This window comes from Amblyomma americanum, chromosome 1 (assembly GCF_052857255.1).
Source record: "Amblyomma americanum isolate KBUSLIRL-KWMA chromosome 1, ASM5285725v1, whole genome shotgun sequence".
In the NCBI taxonomy this organism is placed as follows: Eukaryota; Metazoa; Arthropoda; class Arachnida; order Ixodida; family Ixodidae; genus Amblyomma; species Amblyomma americanum.
Genome location: NC_135497.1, coordinates 147,525,499 through 147,539,398, shown reverse-complemented (window position 1 = coordinate 147,539,398; position 13,900 = coordinate 147,525,499). Strand labels below are relative to the sequence as shown.

At 47.1% G+C, this 13,900-nt stretch overlaps 1 long non-coding RNA gene across 1 annotated transcript; it reads right to left on the bottom strand.

The window, feature by feature from the left end:
• Positions 1–2,429: 2,429 nt before the first annotated feature.
• Positions 2,430–11,613, bottom strand: LOC144136379 (uncharacterized). Its single transcript, XR_013315601.1, has 3 exons — positions 11,470–11,613; positions 2,656–2,757; positions 2,430–2,561 (listed from the first exon to the last, which is right to left on the bottom strand). It is a non-coding gene; the product is annotated as an uncharacterized LOC144136379 (long non-coding RNA).
• Between the last annotated feature and the right edge of the window lie 2,287 nt (positions 11,614–13,900).

The window sequence follows — 13,900 nt, the reverse complement described above, 5'->3', positions numbered from 1 at the left end:
CCGTGCGAGGTTGTCGAGAAGCTTTCTCCGGTAAACTTCAGAGTCCGAGACGTGAACCGGCGTTTGATAAGGATACACGCAAATCGCCTCAAGTCAGCACCGGTTCAGTATTCACGAAATGAGGAAAGGGAAAGCGCGGATTTTGATGGGGACAGAAGTGAAGCGGAGCGCGCAGATAGTTCGCAAGAAACGCCCTCTCCTGCATTTGTTCGGCAGGCGCCCGAGGTGACGGCCGGAATGCCACCGGATTTACTTCATGCATTGCTAGAAGAAGAAGCGCGCGAGGTTGCCGCGCAGATAACGCCAGGAGAGGCTCCTGCCACGAGCCCTCGCGAGTCCCAAAGCAGACAAAGGGTCACAGACTTACTTAGTATGACTCATGAAGGCCGATATCCGCTGCGAAATCGGAAAGCTAAGTCGGACTAATGGCGTAAACAGAGCGGAGTTGTGAACTGGATAGAATTGTGTAATGCCACAGCTCATAACATTGCTATGTGCTTATGTGTTAAGTTATCGGAGTTGGTAGTTAAACCTTTCTGTCATTAAGTAACACCTTCACAGGAGAGCATGCGGAGCGCATGCAGAACCTGCCCTACTTCCTTTCGTTATCTATATTTTTGTCTGTGCCGTGATCGTGCTAGAAGTGGGAGCTCCTTTGTAACTGTGGTAAATTTATTTCGTCCAGTTTGGACTAGAAAGGAGAGGCTTGGGTGCTGAGTTTCATGTTTATCTGTAAAAGAAGATGAGTGCTGCCCCTGGAGACGCCAGTATTGACAGCGGAGGCATATGGTGTTGTGCAGTGGTGTTGAGTGCAGCGAAAAGTGTTTTGTCGGACGCACTGTGCGAGGCGATTCAGAAAGACAAGGGGAGCTGCGTGGACTCAAATGTTCGGAGAACATTCTTCTGGAGGGTGAGCGAGTGTGACATTCCGTGTGTGCTACGAGGATCCACGTTCGACGGCGCGGCGTAGACGGAGACCCGTGACAGCGGCATCATCAATTACCCAGCCATGCTCTTTGAGTGACGACCAGAACAACCGGACCCGCCGCCGCCGCCGCGGTGAAACAGGCTTTATCCTCCCCAATTTCCGGGCACATTCCAGGACAAGGGAGCTGTCAGCGGGCCAGAGCGCGCCGTACCACAGCCGACGCTATGCGCTACCGCGAAGACGACATTCTTTCCCTCCTTCCCCTTTCGACGTGGGCTATCGCCGGGAAGGCACCCACAGCTTCCCGCCGTGCCTCGTGAACAAAAGCGCATTCCCAGAAGGGCCGCGACGGACACCTGTCATGGCGGACAGGCAGTACTCGCCAAGAATGTGGAAAGACAGGTGCTAGTGAATTAGCTCCGAAGAGAGAGAGCCTGTGTATACTCTCACTTGAGAGAGAGTGGTGGCGTTTTTGTTGTTTATTTAGTTTGTATTGTTAACAGACTCTGGGTTCGAGGCTAAGCCCAACCCAAGGGGTGGTCCCCATCTCGCATGTTATTTTTCATTGGAGAATTGATGCTTTGGGCGGGCCACTGAAAATGACCGCCCTTAGTCCTTTGTTAATCAAGTGCTTAAAAGCGCATGTAAACGGATGCAGTCCAGTCTGAGCTGGGGCTCCATGCTTAGCATGTAATGTGATGCTACTTAGGCACTAACCTGCCCGGTCGATGAGTAAAGTAGTGCAAAGTTTGTTCTTTTGTAAATTCAGTTCTGCTTTTTCCAGTTTAACTCTCTGTATATGTATGTTGTAAAATTATGCTCTGCTGTCATCATCTACAAGCTCGCCTCCTAGCCGAACGACACTAGAGGAAGGGTTTGTGAACCATCCTCGAAGAAACGGACGACTATTGAAATTCTACTGCAACGCACGCTCAGGACGACATCGTTCGCCAAGAGGGCCTTCAGCGCCGAAGCCCGACGGCGTGCAGCTTCTGCCAGCAACCGCTCGAGCCCAACTCCGGAGCCACTCCATCGCCCCCATGAAGTCGTCGGCACGTAAGCTCGGACGCCCCAGCCTCTGATGTATAATCTTAATCATGTGTAATTATTGAATATACCTGTTTGTTTAAACTGAGCCATACGGTGTCTCTTTGCCTCTCCGTCCCGTGTGGACCTGCGCATTATGGGGGTCATCACAAGAGTTTAATGTCCCAAAGCCACATATGGTTATGAAAATGGCATAGTGAAGGGCTCCAGATTAATTTCAACCACATGGGGTTCTCTAATGTGTACTAACATCACACAGCATATGGGTACTTTTGGATATCGCCTTGAATGAAATACCACTGCCATGGCCGAGGATTGACTCAGCAGCTGAAAATCATAGCCACTAAGCTACTTTTTTTTTACAGGTTCCAAATATTACTTGCACTTAGAAAGTTACGTTTCAGGATGCACTAGACACTTTAAAACTTTCAATAGTATTTTATATAACCACACTCACTTCATATGGAGGTGCTGAACTAAGCACTTATGCTCAATAAAATGTACACTGCCCTTCTTGAATATCAGCTGTGGATCTTTTCAAGACAGACTCATCCAGGCTCAAAAATCTATGAATGTGTGCTGCTGCCTGCACATCACATACATCAAACATGAAACAAATTACCGTGAAGTTTCACACCAAAATCTTTTGTTCATCATGAATAGTGATAAAGAGAAAATACCTGTTCATAGTCCTCATTCTGCAATGCAGTCTGGACACCATCAGTGCAGAACTTCAGGTCCAAGATATCTTCAACCCTTTGGACACATTCAGTCACTCGGCTCTGTGCAAAATGGGGTTAGTTTAAACTGACAAAACAGATGTCCAAATTTTTCATTCAAAATTCAGTCATAGCTAAGCACGAAAAAACAAATTTATGCAGCTGGCAACCACATGCGGCATTTTATGTGGTGTTACGAACTGCTTGCGTGGATTACCATCTGCACTAAGAACATGTCTAATACCCCTGCCACACGGGCACTTTCAAAGGCTATCGTGTCGACAGCCTTCGAGATTCTCAATCATTATTGAAACTCAAAGGAATTCTGCCGCTGTTACACGGCAAACTATCACCGTCGAGAGTTTTCGTCATCTCACACCAAGGTGTTGTGGCGCCACCGTCGCCACCAATAATTTTGCAGGCATGCTAGCAATGACTAGCAATCAGCTTACAAGTTTAACCTGAGAGGGTTAATCACAAAATTTTTATTCGTTATGGTAATATTATTCACTTTTGAAATGAACTTTGTTGTCTTTGACAAGCTGTAGTAGCATTATTGCACTTTTGAAGAAGCTGATGTCGGCTGTTTTTGTACCACTGGCAACACTGGTATTAAGCTTGCTGCAGTGTTTTGTAGCTCGGCCTGCCTTTTTTTTCAGCAAAACAAGCTGTATATTTTAAGGTCCCATGCTTTTCAGAGATGATACTGCAGTGATTTTATTCCCCAAAGTGTTGCTGTGTGCACTCCATGTCCAAGGGTGCACGCAACCCCCTCTCGAAGGCCTTTGAGATTTTGATAGAGTTCCACAGTGCTACGTTGAGTCGATAGACTACTGACTGGATGACCATCAGAGCCGCTCATGTAGCAGAGCTCAAGTGGCCTTTGAGTCTACTGACTACCGGTTCGGTAAAGGACTGAACCCCTTTCGAACAGTGGGCATTTTAGGATGAATTCTTCAGATGAGTCCCATCATAAGCTGGACAACTTGGGCACCTGTGTATGGTACCCCATAGATGCAATACAAAAAAAAAAGGATAGCATACGCCAACTCAAACCCATCGGTGAACACAACTTTTGCACTGCTGTGCTCACTAGCATTTCATTGCACCAATTTATGCAGCTGACACATGACATATTAAAACATAAAAAACCAATGAGGAGAGCACCAACCTAAAATTCTGGTCTATGAACTCAATAACTTTTCAAGGGCATGGGGGCAAAGAGCACTGTTTAGCACTACTTGATCAGTTGCCATCCTATATCCCCTTCAGGCACTGTGTCCACATATGTGGACACGACCTAAGCATTCCCATATTTTCGTATACAAGGTGAATTTCCACCTTTGAATTCCATGCCCTTGACATTTCAGGTCCTCCCTATCAAGTTGGTGATGCCATCTCTTGCAGCTACTGCGAAATGTGTCTATAAACAACAAGTAAAGATGGACTTTTTTGGGCGGGATGAGTAAATAGTTTTTATTTTTGCATGCTCTCTTTTCAAATGGTCGTGAATGATGCAATTTACCATTCGGAATGTGTCAATAACGTGATGTAGAAATGGCACACTAATTTTCACTGTCATAGACGAAGAAAAAGTGGTGTGGTAGATGTTCAGAGTGGCGTGTCCACAAACGTGGACATGGCATCTTGATGCTGAAAATATCAAAATGGCGTTTCCTGGCCTCTACGCGCTCCTTTTTTTGGCCAAGTCTGGTACGAAGTGGGCTTATTGCTCACAGATGTTAAAAGCCATTCTTCTACAAGGTGAACATTGAACGATTCCAGTGCTGAAGCGTTGTTCCTGAAAAAAGCAGATGGAGAAGTACCTCCAAAGAAGCGCGGACAGCCGGCCGAGCAATGAATGCCCACATTTTGTCACAAGGAACCCTCACAACACTGAACCATTGCCGACAAACACAGCTGCTATGATCAGTGCATAAAGTCAGGGGGGTCTCGGAGTGTATTAGATGCCCTCCAATATTGAAAAGGGATCTGAGACCCCCCATGCCTAAATGTATACTGCATGAATACAAAGGAAGCTACCATTTTTTATGCTTCTTGTCAGTGGTGGTCGGTACATTTCTTCTTGTTTTGAAATCATTCTTATCATTTTGATAATTTCCCTGCGGTCTTTAGCAAGAATCATTAACATATTTTATAAAACTCGAGACAGAGAAAAATACAAAGCGGGGGGCTCTACACAAGGGGTGGATGAAAAAGGAAAACCCGTACCCTCACACCACGGGTCAGTCCAGAGCTCGTCGCTCAGCTCCAAGGCTACACAACAACAATCAGCACACTGGTAGAGTGTGGGGATCCTTTAAGGTCTCTGACACAAACTGAGCAAAGAATGACCTTTAAAAATGATTTCTCCCCCTTGTAAAAACCATGTGTAAAACAGGCCGGAAGTCCCTTCCTCTCTCCCTCTCCACCTGTGCTCAAATCGCTGAGACCCCTTCGACAGAGCCTGACAGGCTATGATGGAAGCAATGATTGGCCCTAACTTCTGAACACTTTAAATGCGCAACAGTGCAGACATGAAGGCTATACATCCAAACGCCGCATTCGGTGCTGGAAATGTGAAATTTTCCTTTGCCTGTCGTCACAGAACGAGTTTTTTATCTCTTTCATAGTCATTAACTAAAGAATAACTCTCTGAAGCATATACTCTCATAGCTAAACATGTCTAACGATCAGTTAGAAAAGGCAAGAAAATGTTGCAGTTGTAAGGAAGACGACGGGCATGTCAGCGAGCCGCGTGGCCATCGCCTGGTGCATGCTCCAGGCTGGACTAGCTGACCTCAAACTGCTGTTGGCCCTGCTCCAGTTAAGAAGCTTCTCCGAATAAACCGCACCTTACATTTGGTGGAGGTGCGGGCTAATATCCTCTCACCCTGCAACTCCGCAGCCGAATGCTACCCCTTACCGTGATGCCTTCGGAAGCCAACCACCAAGCCGTACAAGTGAGCCCGGCCGCCATCATCTGTGCTGGTTCTCTCCGCCAGCGAGACCCCGCTATCTACAGCAGCACAGACGACCATGATGATGAGGACTGGCTCACATCATATGAGCGGGTGAGCGCATGCAACAAGTGGGACGTGGAAACCAAACTGAACAATGCGATTTTCTATCCGACAGGCGTGGCGAATCTGTGGTATCGGAACCACGAGGCGGACATTACATCATAGTCCGTTTTCAAAGCAAACTTCTCAGAGGTATTCGCCCGTCCAGATGTCAGAAAACTCCGTGCCGAACAGCGCTTGTGCTGTTCCTCCTACCTGCTGCGACAAGCGCAGCATGTAGGAAAGAACTTCACGAGTTACATCGAGGATGTCGCCGATCTATGCATGCACAGGTGAACGCACAGATGTCCGAAGCCGACAAGATCAGGCATATTTTCACGGGGCATTGATGACGACGTCTTTCAGATGTTGTTGGCACGAGACCTGGGCACCGTCGCGAAAATCGTCTCCCTATGTCAGAGCTTCGACGAACTCCGCAAGCAAAGGGCTCTGACACGTGAACACACCAGGAACGTCGACTCGCTTGCTGGCCTGAACGATGCAAGAGACCAGTCATCGCTCATGCCGCACATCAAGAGCTTCATCCGTGAAGTTGTTTGGCAGCTCTCGCTTTCACGCCATCAAGAGCCATCATCACACATAACTCCGAATCTGCGGCACATCATATAAGAACAGGTCGCTGTGGCTCTCCCGCAAGCCCCTCAGCCCACACCTCTCGCGGCCCCGCTGACATATGCAGACGTTGTTGCGCGACCTCGCCCACGTACCTATTCCCAAACCTTCCAACCCCAAGGAACTTCACAGCTTCTTAGGGCCCTGCTCTTATTTTAGGCGTTTCATTCGCAACTTTGCCTCAATTGCTGCCCCTTTGGCTCAGCTGTTCGGCACTAATGTCGATTTTTTGGCTTGGTCATCCGCATGCAACGACGCCTACAACACTTTGCGTCGACTCCTCAGGGCACCACCCATCTTGCGCCATTTCGAACCGGCGGCCCCAACTGAAGTCCACACGGATGCCAATGGTATTGGTCTCGGTGCAGTGCTCGCCCAGCGCAAATATGGATTCGACGAATATGTCGTTGCCTATGGCAGCCGCACACTTACCAAGGCTGAGTCTCACTACTCTGTGACTGACAAAGAGTGCCTTGCCATTGTGTGGGCCTTAGGCAAGTTTCACCCTTACGTGTACGGCCGTCCTTTCAATGTCGTTACAGATCATCACGCCCTTTGTTGGCTTTCTTCACTAAAAGATCCTTCCGGCCGCCTGGCGCGATGGGCGCTGCGTCTTCAAGAATATAACACCCGAGTCATCTACCAGTCGGGCTGCAAGCATCAGGACGCAGACGCCTTGTCTCGATCCCCGCCGAATTTGCCAGCCTCTGAGTCCCCTCTGTGTCGTCGTTTGATAGCGCCAGGTTTTTTCATAATAATTCTTCATAATGTTTCTGTTTGATGTAACGTTTACTAATGCTATACAGAGTATAGGTAATGTTTTTCTGCGCCATCTCCCACCATCAGTGACCTGCCTTCTGAACAGCGCAAGGATCCCTGGATTCGTGCTCTTTACGACTTTCTTTCCAACCCATCGGCGGTTACACCATACCGCGTGCCGTAAAGTCAAGCTTCACATTTGGAGATCAGATATAACCTGCTTTATCGCCGTAATTATCATTCTGATGGACGAAAATTGCTCCTTGTCATTCCTCGCCACCTCCGGTCCAATATCTGATCATATTTTCACGCTGACTTACAATGCGGCAATGCGGGCCTTTTCAAGAATTACACGCACCTCCGCCTCCACTACTACTGGCGTGGCATGTACAATTTCGTTTTGAAATACGTACGCTCGTGCCTTGACTGCCAACGCCGCAGGACACCCACTAACCGTACTGCTGGTGAGTTGGAGCCGTTATCTTGTCCGCCTCGCCCTTTCGACCGTGTTGGCATTGATTACATGGGCCCCTCCTGTATACTACTTCTGCCAAACGATGGGTCATTGTTGCCGTTGATCCCCTCACGAGGTATGCTGAAACCACCGCGCTCTCTGCTGGCACGGCACAGGATGTGGCATCCTTTCTTCTGCGTCGGTTCATCCTTCGACACGGTGCCCCTCGTGAACTCCTCAGCGACAAAGGCCGCATCCTCCTATCTGATGTCATCAAAGCTCTGCTCTGTGAGTGCAACGTCATCCACCAGAATTGCACCGCTTACCACCCTCAGACCAATGGCCTCACTGAACGCTTTAACTGCATTCTGGAGGACATGCTGGCTATGTACGTCTGTTCGAACCCACACACTGGGGTCTTATTCTCGCGTATATTATGTTCGCGTATAATACTGCTACGCAGTCTACAACAGGATTTTTTTCCTTTCTTCCTCCTTTATGGGCGACATCTCTCCATTCCCACTGATACTGTTGCCCCTACCCCCCTGACACATCAGAGTGCACCACCATTTCTGAAGCCGCCAGGCACGCCGAAGATTGCCGCCAGATCGTTCAGTCGCTCACGACAGCTACCCAGTCCCTTCAAAAAAACACCACGATGAAGATCAACCTACGCAGCATTTCTCGCCCAGCTCACTTGCCTGCTGTGGATACCTCCCCGTACTCCGGGCCTCTCCCGGAAACTGCTCGTTAAATATCAAGGGCCCTATCGCATCTTGAAGCAAACATCTCCCGTCAACTATACTGTTGAGCCCCTCACGTCGTCACCCGATCTCAGACGCCGCGGTCGTGAGACTGTCCATATCCAGCGCCTCAAGACATACTACTACCCCGTTATCTTGTCCGCCCCTAAAGTTGCCAGGATGGCTCCTCTTCTGTCCGGGGGCCATTGTAAGGAAGACGACGAGCATATGCGCGAGCCGCATGGCCATCGCCTGGTGCACACTCCTGACTGGACTAGCTGACCAACTGCTGTTGGCCTTGCTCCCATTAAAAAGCTTCTCTGCATAAACCCCCCCTTACACAGTGTTTAGGTTCTTGTAGCAGCTTTGAGGCACTATGTCGACATATGTGGATGCGAATAAAATGTGCTCAAATGTAAAAATTCTTGTGTAATTTTTTACACCTTACTTCTGCTTGGTCTACTGATTGTGATTTATGCAAAAAAGATTTTTCCTTTCAGCAGTTTTAATTGGTGCCTGAAGGGGTTATGAGAAGAGGGGCAAATATAAAAAAAAACTAAAATCTACAACAGCTGAATGGCTCTGAGCAAGTGCTTTAAGAGATCTGTCTATAAACTTTTTTCTTCTGAGTGTACAAGAATTTTTAAAATTTTTCTTTTTGCACTTCTTCATTCTGAACTCTTATGCAACTATACATTTCAGGGGCTTTTACACGGCTGAAGTGCTGATCCGCTGGAAATATATAAAAGGTCTCTGTCTTTAGATTCGCCGCAGAAGCAGTCAACTGTTTTGAAGTACACTGGAAGCGTTAAAAAACTGGAGGGGACACTTAAGCTCTGCCGCAAGGGTATGACTTGATAGCACTAATAGGTCAATGCCCATATATGCGGAATTGGTCATTCTCTACTTTATATTCATGGATCCCTGGGAGTCCTCATACCACTCCTGGTGCAGCGGTACAGTGGTTAAGTGATGTGCCACTGCTCTGCGATTGTAAGTGCTGCCACCGGTGGGGCTCATGAGAGCTAGGTTGCTCTTCCCGAGCAAGGTCTTGTGCCCAATCATTAATTTAAATACGACCTGCCATGGCGGGCAGTTTGCTCACAATCCGATGGGAAGGTTGTGATGTCACAAGGTCATGTGACCTAGATGGCCCGCCTGCCACCTAGATTGCTTCTCTGGAGAGTTTTCGTGGATTTTTTGCTCGCGGCCAATGGCCCACCTGCCACCTAGATTGCTGCTCTGGAGAGTTTTCGTGGATATTTTGCTCGCGGCCAATGGCGCCGATGATGGCTTTTCTGCAACACGTGACCCTTAACACTATCGCATTAACAATCAATATCGCAATGGTGATCCACAATGTAAAACAACATCAGCAGAGTCTTGCCTAGGCCAGGCTATTCATAACACGACGAACAAAAAAAAAGACCATCAAGACGATACTTTTAGCTTCTGTGATTCACTTCATAGGCAGTGTCAAAGCTCATTCCAAAGTGAACGAAGCCTGGACTCCATGTGTGCGAAAGAGCGAGCGACGCGACAAGGTGGCACGGCGACGGTCACTCCGTCGCTTGTGGGCAACCTCCATGCAAGCGAAGGCGGCAGGCGACGCGCACCCGCGAGGTGCACAGAAGACTCCGTGCTTTGCGCACTCAAGCTTAGAAACACGCCCGTAACCTGTTCTCTCTCTTAAAATTTTGTGAGTGTGCCTCACAGTCAGGGCCAAAGGAATATTTTCTCTACGGCAGCGGTGTAGCGGCAGTGGAGATAACCAACGGCGTGCTTGTGGAGACAAAGTCACATCGCGGATTCACGGGGGAGGTGTGCTTTCGTTCGGTGCCTGTGCACTCCGGCTTAGTAAAAACACTCCCATAAACTGTCACCGCAATCTGATTGTTAGTGAGTAAACTATAATATACCAGTGAGAATGCGCGCCGCGAATGTTTCTGCACGCATATACAGTAGGAGTGCAGCGGCACGGTGGATCGAGCGCCGGTATCCGCGGCACGACACGCATCTCTCCCTGCAGTACACCCGCTCCAAATGCTGTTCGCCCTCCGCAACCAACAAGTGGATTGTTTTAATTATTTAAATCATGCGGGTCTGCCTCTCAGCTACAAATCCAAATATTTTCTCGACGGTGGCAATGACCAAGACGGCGCGCTGGTAAGGTTTCGTGAGATGTACTCATGACAAACCATGGACAAACCGGAAACGGCTTTGTGGGGCTCTGATTTGCCAGTCGCGTGGTGGACTTCCGGGCGACGAGCGAAATTTTCTGTGGGTGCAGATCCGAGCGACACGGCAAGCGACACATGCATTTTGCTTCGTGCGACGGCGTCACTCGTTGATTGCCGCCGTCGCCTTCACGTGAGTTTTCGCATACATGGAGTCCAGGGTTGAACAGTCAGGAGTAAAACTGATGCGCACAATGGAAGCTGTTATTTAATTGCAATGCAACGCCAAGTTATCAGCATTTTCAATACGCAGGAGCACGACTGATAAGAATGAAGAAACTGACATGCCTGCAGATGAACACAGTCCACCTTCGGCTATGTCCATAGCAGGTGCCACCATGATATGGCGGTACTAAGCTTGGTTAAACCAAAGCTTGCATAGTGTAAACCACTTCTGCTCTCAACAGCATGCTGGTCATCAGTGCCAACTTTGTAGCAGCAAAGAAAAGTAGAGACAAGACAAGTGCTGTTCTATGAACTGAAGGTTCCTGCTAATGCAAGAAAATTTACAAGTGTACACTGCACCTGCAAGGAAAGGCTACAAATAGCCATACATTAAAATAAACATCATGACAAGCAGAACAGGATATCCTACACACCTTTGCAGAGATGGCTAGTGGAGAAAAGAATAGCATTTGCACCTGCATATCGGATAAACGACTGGCTTTGGAAAAGTGACCTGAATCACAAAAATTATGGCTGGAGCCAATCTGCAACTCCAATAAAAAAATAAATTCCTCGTGCTTAATGGATATCTTACAAATCTCTTCTAATGTTTAAGACTATTCCACCAGTACTCTTGTGTCACAGATGCAGCAACAGAAATCCTACAATCACTAAGATAAAATGCACTACAGAACTACAACAAATACTGCCAAATTTTTCACCTTTGCTAGGTCCAACTGTCGAACTTTGCTGCTAATGTTCTCGGCAAGTGTAGAAGTAAACGATATCATGCTTGCAAGTTGCTCCGCGTCTCCATAGACTAGCTGAAACGTTGGCCTGAAAATAAAAAATATACTGAGTGACATGCCATTATTTGCATATGTGTGCACACTGATGCCCCCCACACACTTTACATGCTCATTGGCAAATGACGTAGTGGACCATACATTCTGCCTGATAAGCTACTTCCAGCACACACAATCACTAACAGTAAGTGTTGCATTACTTCACCACTGCAGTGTGTAGGAGCTGTTTAAGAGTAATGGAGTGGATTCCAAAGGAAGGGACGCATAGCAGGGGGCAGCAGAAAGTTAGGTGGGTGGATGAGATCATGAAGGTTGCAGGGATAGGGTCAATGTTTTTAGACACGCTGGCCACAGCTAGCATAGGGAAGGGTTAATTGGAGAGATATGGGAGAGGCCTTTGTCCTGTACAGTGGGCATTGTCAGGCTGATGATGATATCGAAATGTGGCCGAACCAGTGCAGATCTGACTGCGGGACATCGGGGTTCAGCCAAATGCCACATATACACTGAAAGCATGCCCACAATGAGGGCAAGCGGAGTTAATAGTATTCAAGTAATCCGGCAGGCTATCTTAGGAGACGAAAGATCTGATTACGAAACGCCAAAGCATGAGAGCGTCTAGCCATAGAGACAACATAGAACTGACTGAGCTATCGAAATTCATAAATAAGCGCAAGGTAGCCGACCTAAGGAAGTTTAATATGGAGAGAATCAAGCATGCTCTGAAGTACAGAGTTAGCCTAAAAGTGGCGAACAGAAAATTGGCATAGGTAAAAACCAGATGTATGCATTAAGAGACAAGGATCGAGGGCAATGTCATTAGAAATATGGATAAGATAGTTAACGTAGTTGAAGAGTTCTACGCAAATATATACAGCAGCCAATGTAATCAGAACGTCAATGAGAGAGACAGTAGCGAACAGCAATGCATCATCTTGTAGGTAACAAGAGAGGAAGTAAAGAAAGTGTTCAATCCAAATGGGAAAAGCAGCTGGTGAGGATCAGTTAACAACAGATCTGTTGAAGGATGGAGGGGAGTAGAAAAATTAGCCACCCTGTATACACAATGCTTTATGACCTCGACCGTACGAGAAACTTGGAAGAACGCTAACATTATCTTAATTCATGAGAAAGGAGATGCCAAGGACTTAAAAAATTACAGGCCAATCAGGTTACTGTTCGTTACATACAAGGTATTTACTAAGGTAATCGCTAATAGAGTAGGGGCGACCTTAGACTTCAATCTACCTAATGATCAGGCAGGCTTTTATAAAGGATATTCCTCAATAGATCATATTCACACTATCAATCAGATGGTAGAGAAATGTGTAATTATAACCAACCACTATATATATGCTTTATTAATTACGAGAAAGCATTTGACTCGGTGGAAACCTCGGCAGTCATGCAGGCATTGTGGAATCAGGGTGTAGGAGAGCCTTTTGTGAAAATACGGGGAGATATATATAGCAACTGCACAGCTACAATAGTCCTCTATGAAGTCAGCAATAAAATTCCAATAAGAGAGGGCGTCAGGCAAGGAGATACAATCTCACCATTGCTATTGACCTCCTGTTTACAGGAGGTATTTCGAGCCCTGAATTAGGAAAAGTTAGGGATAAGAGTAAATAGAGAATACCTAAATAATCTGTGATTGGCTGATGACATTGCCTTGCTTAGTCACTCAGGGGGTGAACTGAAAATTATGATCAATGGGTTAACCTGGCAGAGTAGAACGCTGGGTCTAAGAGTTAACATGCAGAAAACCAAAGTAATGTTCAACAGTCTAGCAAGGGAACAACAGTTCACAATTGGCAGCGGGGGGCTGGAAGCAGTAAAGGAATATATTTACTTATGGCAGGTAGTGACAGCGGATCTGGATCATGAGAAGAAAATAACGAGAATAAGAATAGGGTGGAGCGCATATGGCAAGTTCTCTCAGATCATGAATGGCAGTTTACCAACACTATCGCTCACAGTGTTGGAAGTAACGTGTTACAAGTAACGGCGTTACTGGTAAAGCGTTACTTTTTTCGGTAACTTAGTACTCATTACCATTTTCGAACTGTAACGGGTGACATACTTGCGTTAACATTTTTCTGTAACGTTTGGTGTCATGTTACTAGTTACTTTTTATTCCAGTTGTCTCCCCCTCCACCCGCTTTAAAAAGAAATGCAGAGCACCTAAAGTGACGTTGCAAATAAACAAAATGTACAGGTGCTCTCGAAGACCCTCGTTGAGGGCTCGCATGCATGCCAGGAAACACCTGCTCTTGACGACGCACCAAACTAAAAGAAACAGAAGGGCCATAAAGCACGAAACACGTGCATGAACACGCATTCACAC